General features: G+C 37.2%; 1 long non-coding RNA gene across 1 annotated transcript; it reads left to right on the top strand.

Moving 5' to 3' along the window:
• The first annotated feature begins 910 nt into the window (after positions 1-910).
• Positions 911-8,276, top strand: LOC127552416 (uncharacterized). The gene is made up of 3 exons (XR_007951370.1): positions 911-1,007; positions 5,322-5,395; positions 8,187-8,276. It is a non-coding gene; the product is annotated as an uncharacterized LOC127552416 (long non-coding RNA).
• Positions 8,277-8,651: the final 375 nt, after the last annotated feature.

Raw genomic sequence — 8,651 nt, 5'->3', positions numbered from 1 at the left:
TAATATATTATATATATATATATGGTCCCCTATAAATAGGGATCTTAGGTGAAGGAGCTTTCCCTTATATAAGACTTTTCCTAACACCAAGGAATTTGTGATCTAATTGTTGGTATTCAGAGTTCTCTTTCTTGGGGTTTTCTTGACAAAGAGACTGACTGGAATGATTTGACATTTCCTTCTTTAGCTCATTTTACAGATGACAAACTGAGGCAAACAGGAGTAAGTGACTTGCCCAAGATCACACAACCAATGAGTGGCTGAGGTCAGATTTGAACTCAGGAAGATGTCTTCTTGTCTACAGGTCTGGTATTCTATCTACTCTGCTGTCTACTGCTGCAATCTAATCAATGATGCAATAATGATGAATTGGAAATAATTAGTGGATAATATGACATTATATAGTACGTTTTAAATATGATATAGTTTATAAGGTATAGGAGTTTAGTGTCAGCTGGAATCCTACTCTGATGTTTTATTATAATGTGAAAGTAACCCCAGATCCTTGGGAACCAAATCACAAAAGTGAAAGGCTGATTTAGAATCTTAATTCTACAGGAAGCCACTCTAACCCCCCTTTAATGCCAGTGACTTTCCTCTTGCTGACTATCTACAATTTACCCTGTATGTAGTTTATCAAATATACACAGTTTTTTGTATATTAGACTGGGAGTTCCTTGAGGGCAGAAACTACAGTTATTTGTACTCTGTAGTTTGTTTAGTTTAGCACAATGTCTGGCACTGAGAAGGTATTAAAGAAATGTTTAATAATTTAGGAATTGATCAGTACTCTCTTCCAAGAAAAAAAAGGTAAGTGATGATGAACTTTGTGTCTGTTGTCCAAGAATCAGCATAGCTAACTTTGGAGAGGCTGGCCAAAGGGTGATTTTTTTTTTCTAACTACAGAAATTCTTGAAGATCCTTTATTAAGTCATAGAGACATTGCAGTCTGCATTGGTGGACGTAGAATCCACATCGATAAAATCCCGGATACTTGAAGAACTGAGGTAAAGGGATTCAGAGAAGTTAGTGATTAAATAGAGATTTGAACAAGACTTTGAAGTCTGGGAAGAAATTTGAATAGACATGGGGTTGTATTTCACTTAGTGTACTAGCAGCAAAGTCTAATGAAAGTTGGGAGTTGGGAAAAAATCTCGCATAAGCCCTCTTTGAAATAGCAACTCAAAGGAATCTGAAATAATATGTGAATTCCAGAGAAGTTAGTGTTTATTCAATAGATATTTATTAAGTATCTTCTGTGTGCAAAATACCATGCAGGTGTTGGGAGCACAAAGACAAAAGATAATTCCTGTCCTCTTGGATCTTAACATTTTAGTGAGGGGGATAGGTGTGGGTTATTATATAAAAAGAAGTCCCTATGCTATGCCTTGTGAGCTACATCTGTTTACAATTGCTCTTTGAAAGCCTCAGGTGTTTAGCATTTTCCCTTCATTTTACTGTGAGCTCTAAGCCCTCAGGGGAAAAAAAAGTGGAAATACTGGTATTGGGTGTCAAGGGATGTGAAACACATTTCATTAAGTTTTGCACTCAGGGAATTTTATTTTGTGTTTTAAAGGTGGACATTTAGTAAATATTTAATCATAAAGAGCATTTCTATTCAGCAAACTAAAGAAATTAAAACAAACTTTTAAAGTTAACTTTTTTTTTTACTCAATTTTACTCAAAAATACTAATTTTATAAAGGGTCCTTTTAAATTAATTTCATGTTCTTAAAATATATAACAATGTTTTCAGCTTAATTTTCTTGACTAAAAAATATCTTTCTAAGTGTACCATATTCCTTCTTTAGCTCAATGCTTTGCCTGTGAAGGGTTAGTGGAGAAGTTTAAGGACTGATGACAACAGGCATATCCTTAAAATTTTAAAACTTTTAACTTTTTTGTCTTCCCTACCTATGTGGAAGCATATTCAAAACTACCTTTTTAGTTTAAAACTCCAGAATTTTCCCTTTAATAAGACTGTAAAAGGTCAAGAACAAAGGCTGAAATCTCTTGGCTGTAAAACAAATGTAGAAGGAATAAAACCTCTTGTCTAGTTAAGAACATTGCCTTTCCCACCCCCTGAAGTGATTGGGCTATAACCCAACTAAAGGCAGTGCCCTCTTCTCCATTCAGAAAGGATTAAGATATTGATCATACAGAAGGAAGCCCTTTCAATCCTTGCAGAAAGGATTAAGATATTGATCACAGGAAGGAAGCCTTTTCAGTCCTTGAGGGGGGTGATCAAGGAAGGAATTCAGTAGCTCTGGTAATTTTAGCAGAAGATCAAGAGACTATTGTTTGTTGATTCCAAAACTGGATTTTAGCATAGCATGTTACTTTTTTCTTCTTTAATATGGCTAAAAGGTGACATGTGACCTTTTTCGTATTCAAAATTCCTATGCATGTTACTTCTGTTTGTCTTCATATAGAAAGATGTCCAAGAGCATAAGGGACCATATAATTTTGGATATTTTTCTCTGTAAGCAAGAAATTCCTAGATTTAGAAAAATGTTATATCATGTCAGGCAAACGTGCCAAAAATTCAGAGCATGGTATACACACATACACATACACATATATACACATACATACACATATATATGTCACTTTTGCCAATCAAAGCCCCAAGGTCATGTAAATTTATGGGCTCAATCATGGAAAATTTCAAAAGGGGAAAATTGCTTAACAAAATTTTTTCTTGACCTGGGGCAGCAGCGGGGGGCCTCCTGGGGGTGAGGAGGAGGACAGAGAATCACCCTGATCTGGATGGAAAGTACTAAGCAGTAGCATCATCAGAATAGGTGAGTTACTGCTGCAGCAACAGTTTGGAAGATGGTTCTAAAGGAGCCTCAGAATAAGGGGTGATTAGAATATGGCTCTTTTCCCCTCCTAAACCACAGCCAACTAAAAGTGGAGAACGTAGTAAATACAAGAAAGAAACAGAGGTAACTGCAGTACCCAGGAGATCCAAGAGACTGAGAAAGCAGAATGTTCACAGAAAGCTGGGGATCCTGGGCAATTCTGCTACACAAGGGGTGGGTGTGTCAGGGGATAGTTAGCACACCCTGCACACACCCCTATGACTAGACTTTGAATTGCCCCATATTTTAACCAGAAAGGGAGCTTTAAGGCCATTTAATGTGCTCTCTATTGGGACATTGAAAAAACAAAGGGATTTGCTAGATTTATAGGAAACAGGGAAAATGTGCCAGACTCACGTGAGATGCAGGTTGTTTAATGCCGTGTAGACTTGGGAATGGTTGCTTGGGGCCCAAACATAAGCACTGGATGATGAAGAAACTCTTCATTGATTGGTCTGTTGAATCATTAGGAGCTGAGAACTATTGCTTGGCAGGAAATGAATGCCATTCTCTCCAGGAACTTTAAAGAGTAAACTCGATCTCCACCTGTCAAAAGTCATTACCTTTTCTCCCTTTTTGACTTTGTGTACTTAGCACATTGCTGGGCACATAGCTGGTGTTTAATAAATGGGTTTGGCTAGTTTGTTTATTTGACTTTTATTTTGGAGATGCTTGATTTCTTTCCCTCATTTTTATGGAGGCGATCAGAGTAAGTGTCACACAACTAGATTTGGATTCAGATCCTCCTGACTCCAGGACTGGTGTTCTATCCACTAGCTACTCCCAGATTGAAGTCCTTTAAAAATCTTCTGTGGTCACTTCTCTTAGTGAAAGTGAAATTTCTTATACTGATTTTAAGAGAAGTAGCAGAAATCATGGGAAAGTTGAGATTTTTAGACCTTTTTAGGCTTGAGAGTGCCTTTTACTTATGATCCAATTTGCAAATTTCTTCTACAATATAAGTTTAAAGTTTTCTTTGATGATGGGTTTATAGCTGTAGAGCTGAAAAGGACCTCAGAAATCACCTCATGCAAATTCCTTATTATACAGAGAAGGAAAATGAAGCATAGGGAAATCAAATAATTAGTCCAAAGTCAGGAAGCATAGAGTTCAAGTCATATTTCATACCATTCCACTAACATAGGGCACTATTGCTACTGTTGGCAACAGGGACTTGATTGAGAAGCTTTTGAATAATGTGCCTCAGGAAAAGTGAGCCCCCATCCCTAAAGGCCTCACTTAGCTATCTGCCACATGAAAGAGACTATTGAAAAGACCACCCATCCCTGAAGGCCTTGTTCAGCTATGGGGCACATGGAGGACCCTAAAGAAAAGTCATTCTTGAAGGCTTCACTCAGCATTGTGGCCCATGGAAAAGTTTGTGGAAAAGAGTCTTCACCCTGAAGATCTTGTGTTTGTGGCACATGGAGAAGCCTGAGGAAAAGGGTCTTTACCCCTGAAGGCCTCAGTCAATTATTTTTTACAAGGCCTTCAGAGATGACAATAAATCTGCTATTGGAACAGGGAGTGAGGGAGGTGGGGAATGGCTATATTAAGGATAAATTTCTTGGCATGTCCACTCAAAATTACTGCTTGGTTTTTTTCCTGACTCCAGCTCTGGTGTATTCTCATACTGACTTTAGTCATCAGTGGAATCTTTTTTACTTATTTTAATTTATTTTTTAATTTTAATTTTATTTAATGTTATTTTTTTTAATGAGTAGGATCTTTAATAGAATCTTAGGATCACTTGAACTTATATGGTTACCAGAGAGAAACAGAGAAACAGGGAGAGGAAGGAGACAGAAAGATTAAGAGAAAGATTCTTTTCTCTTTCCAAGCAATTTTCTCTTAGGGGCTTGGCAAGAACTTCATTAGATTGGATTGATATTGGAGTGATTGACTTCAGACTAGCTTGTGGAGTTATACATAGACTCAGAGGTGTGTCTAATTCTTTCCACCAATCATGAGATATTTTCTGTGTAGTGGTGTCTCTATCTAATGATCAAAGTATTTTATTCTTCTCAAATGGAATAAGGCCTAGTTTGCATTTTTGATGAATATATTGATTCAATTGATTTGCCGAGGTCTTCTCTGATTATATTCATGTAATCAGCCTCTTAGCAAATATTTAGGATGTGTCAGGCTTAAGGCTAAGCACTAGAAATATTTTATAAATACAAAAAATATGAAATAATCTCAATTCACAATGAGATTACATTTTATTAATTATATTAATCGGGGAGTAGGTGGAAAAATATATATATACACACACACACACCTACACACACACAAATTAATCAAAAGAAAAAAATTATCCCATTTCATTTCCTAAACTCCCAAGAAAAATTTCAAAAGAATCTTTTAATTCAAAAAATAATTATTAGGGGAACTTCTGCCTTTTTTTTCTATTTCATATATTCTTACAAGTTTCTCATTTCAGACCTTTCTTGAGCAGGTATGATCAATGACTGGGAGAAGTATGAAGTGGCAAGATCCAGGAGGACTATTTGATACAGGCCCAACTGAAAGGTAAAGGGCTATCATCAATCAACTATGAGATGAGAGCATTTGAATGATCTTAACAGTCTTAATGGTAATTGAGACACTGCAAGAAAAGTCAGATTTCTCTTTGTGATTATTAGTGTATACACATAGAGAAAGGAAAGAAAACCAAAAATTAAAAATAATTTTAAAAAATCCAACTTGTAACTCAGAGTTTTAGTGTCCCTTTTATTGTGTATGAATTTTCTTTATAGTTATTTTCAGAGCTAGGAGAATCCAAAGTTGGAAGTGGCCCAGGTTTCTCTGGACTTCTCAGAGCCCCTGTTGTCAAGCTTAAGATCAAGTGGCTTAAGATCTTGTTCCAATTGCTTAGAATTATCAGTTGGCATCCAGGTATCTTACAGCTGGTGGGAAAAGAACATTTCCCACAAAGCCAAGTATTCAGGGAAGAGTTGGCAAGGAGTTCCATTAGCTTCTCTTGTATTTGCTGCTGGGCAGACCACCCTCCTTCCTCACTTAGAACAAGGAGGTTGATGGCTTCCTCCATTTCTGCAGCTGGGGTAAATGGGCCTGAATCTAGTGCTGGCATCAGTAATGTTCTCTGGCTGCCAGCCACATACAGAGGAGGATACCTTTGTGTAGTCAAAGAGTTGGGTTTTTTTTCCCAACTTCAGACACTTTGACTAATACGAGCAGGGTTGTAAGCTCAAAAATTTACCACTTAATCACATGGCAGACTTCAGCTCTTACTATTGTTAAACTCTTGAAGGCCGGCGGGCCCATTTTGAGGATGACAGTTTGGAGTTTAAAGAGCAGAAAGGGGCTTTTCTGCTTCAGCTCAGATAATTCCTGAGGGGGCAGCCAGGGACTGGTTCTCAGGCTGGTCATTTATAATTGCTGTAGTTTTGTGGATTTGCCCCTTGACCCTCTTCTTCAGAACACAAGGTAATCCAGGGAGGGACTCATCCACAAAATAGGGAAGGGTCTTTTCTGGGGAAAAAAAAAAAAGGCAGTTAGAAGAAACCTGAAAAAGGAGACTCTTATGCAATAGGCAGACAAAAAAATTGCATTAGAGGCTCATAGATGACTTCTATTACTTTCTTGAGTTTGTTCTTCCTAGGAAAAGAAAACATGGACACTACATTAGTATTCATTTATAAAGCTGTTGTTTTGGCTTTCTTGAAAAATCTCTCTCTCTCTCTCTCTCTCTCTCTCTCTCTCTCTCTCTCTCTCTCTCTCTCTCTCTTTCTCTCCTCTCTCTCCCTCTCTCCTCCTTCCCTCTCCCTCATTCCCTCCCCCCCTCTCTTTTCCTCCCTCCCTTCCTCACTCTTTCTATCATATGTCAGACAAACAGAGAGAAATAAAGAGAGAGAAAGGAATGGAGGAAAAAAGAGAAATAGAGAAAGAATAAGAGGTGGGGGGTAGGTGGTGGGGAGGATTTAATGAACTTGGCCCTTTGATATATAACAAATGCCACAAAATAGCAATGTTTCCCTTCCCCTACTCTACATTGGACTAAGATTTACCCTAGGTTGAATGTAGACATAAGTTTTTAGTTAACCACCTCAGTTTCTCTCTTGTTAGGAAACTTTCTATTTTTATGTATGGAACCTGAAGCTTTGTAGCTTACAATCTAGACCAAAGGGACGTGACCAGACATGAAGATTTAAAAAGCACATCTCAGAACCAGTCAGGCAAACAGGGTGCCCATTGATGAGACTGCTCCGAGTCATTTGGAAATTCTGCAGTAGTTAAACCTTGAATCTTACCTATGCATTAATGCATCCTTCCTAGATAAGGTTTTAATGCCAGGAAGGGTTGCCACAACAGAAAGATAATTTACTGTCCTTTGGAGAATAAATTCTTGGCTGAGGAATGGAATAAATGAGGGCCATCTCCATGGACCTAGTTGGCTTCATCCAACACATCAAGTGAGGGATAGAAATATCAAGCAATTCCTGAAAGGTTTGTTTCCATGCAATAATTAACATCCCACTGCCACACAGGATTGCTTGGCTTATGAGATGCTTTTTTTTTTTCTTTCTCAGCTAAAAGTCACCTAGACTCTGGAATGTGAAATGAATGATGCACAAAATTTTCATTTTAGAAGAGATCAAATAGACATTTAGAACAGATTTCTAGTTTTCTGTTTGTTGGCTACAGACTGGGGTGGGGAGATAATGCACTTACTTGAGTGAGATGGAGTTTTAAAAAAATTCTGTTTATAGAGCTTAAAGTAAATAAATTTGAGCAATGTGATAAAATGGGTTAGTGTCAAATCTGAGGTCTCCCACGGAACTGCAACTAGCAAGGGCCAGATAGCTATTAGGATCCTTTCTGTTGTGGTACCTGAGTAATTTTCCGAAGCCTGAGGAGTTGGCCAATTTATCTGATCCCCTGCAATGATGCTGGTCTCTAGACTTTTATTTGACCTTACTCCTCACAAGATCACACTCCTCACATGTTCAGTTGTGACTTAATCTAAAACATAGTTTCAAATATTTGCAATATCTCACATCAGTTTAGGACTATAAGTAATCTGTAATAGGGCATCAAGTCTGTAAATCCCATTCTCTTTTGTTGGTGACTTGGATCATTCATTCAAAATCAGATACTAAGAGGTGCTAGCCATCATGCAAAGTCCTGGGGAGAGATAAAGATAAAATATGATACCTGATTAATAAGGGACTTTTTTCCTATGTATTCCAGCTGTAATATGATATCTAGAGGATTTATCTTAACAAATAGAGAACCTTCTCTATCTTTGATTTTTTTCTTATTTTTAAATATTGCTGGTGACTTTTGTTTTTTATAACAGGTTTCTATCATTTTATTTGCCACTGCCCCCGTAAAACTCTTCCTTGCCACAAAAGAAGAAATATGTAAGCAAAACCAACCAACACAGCAGTCCTGTAAGTCAGTATATATAAGAGTTGTCAAATTGTATACATACTGACTAATAAGATCTCGTTCATTGAAAAGAAGATATGATTTAGCAGCAACATAGGCAGTAAGTTAAATAGGCAATACAATGGCTAGAACACTAGACTGATCACAAATCCTGTGTGACTATGGGCAAGTCACTTGCTTGCTATCTACTTCAGGTTCCTCATTTGTAAAATTAGATTATTAATAGTATTTATCACCAAGAGTTATTGAGCATAAAATGAGATTATATTTGTAAAGCATTTTGTAAATCTCAAAACTTTATATAAATGCATGCTATTACTATCTTTTGGGTTAATTCTGATTGTAGATGTAATCTATCTTTAAAATGTTGTGT

This window comes from Antechinus flavipes, chromosome 2, assembly GCF_016432865.1.
Source record: "Antechinus flavipes isolate AdamAnt ecotype Samford, QLD, Australia chromosome 2, AdamAnt_v2, whole genome shotgun sequence".
Lineage (NCBI taxonomy): Eukaryota > Metazoa > Chordata > Mammalia > Dasyuromorphia > Dasyuridae > Antechinus > Antechinus flavipes.
The sequence above is the reverse complement of the archived record's forward strand: the minus strand, read 5'-3'. Positions and strand labels throughout refer to the sequence as shown.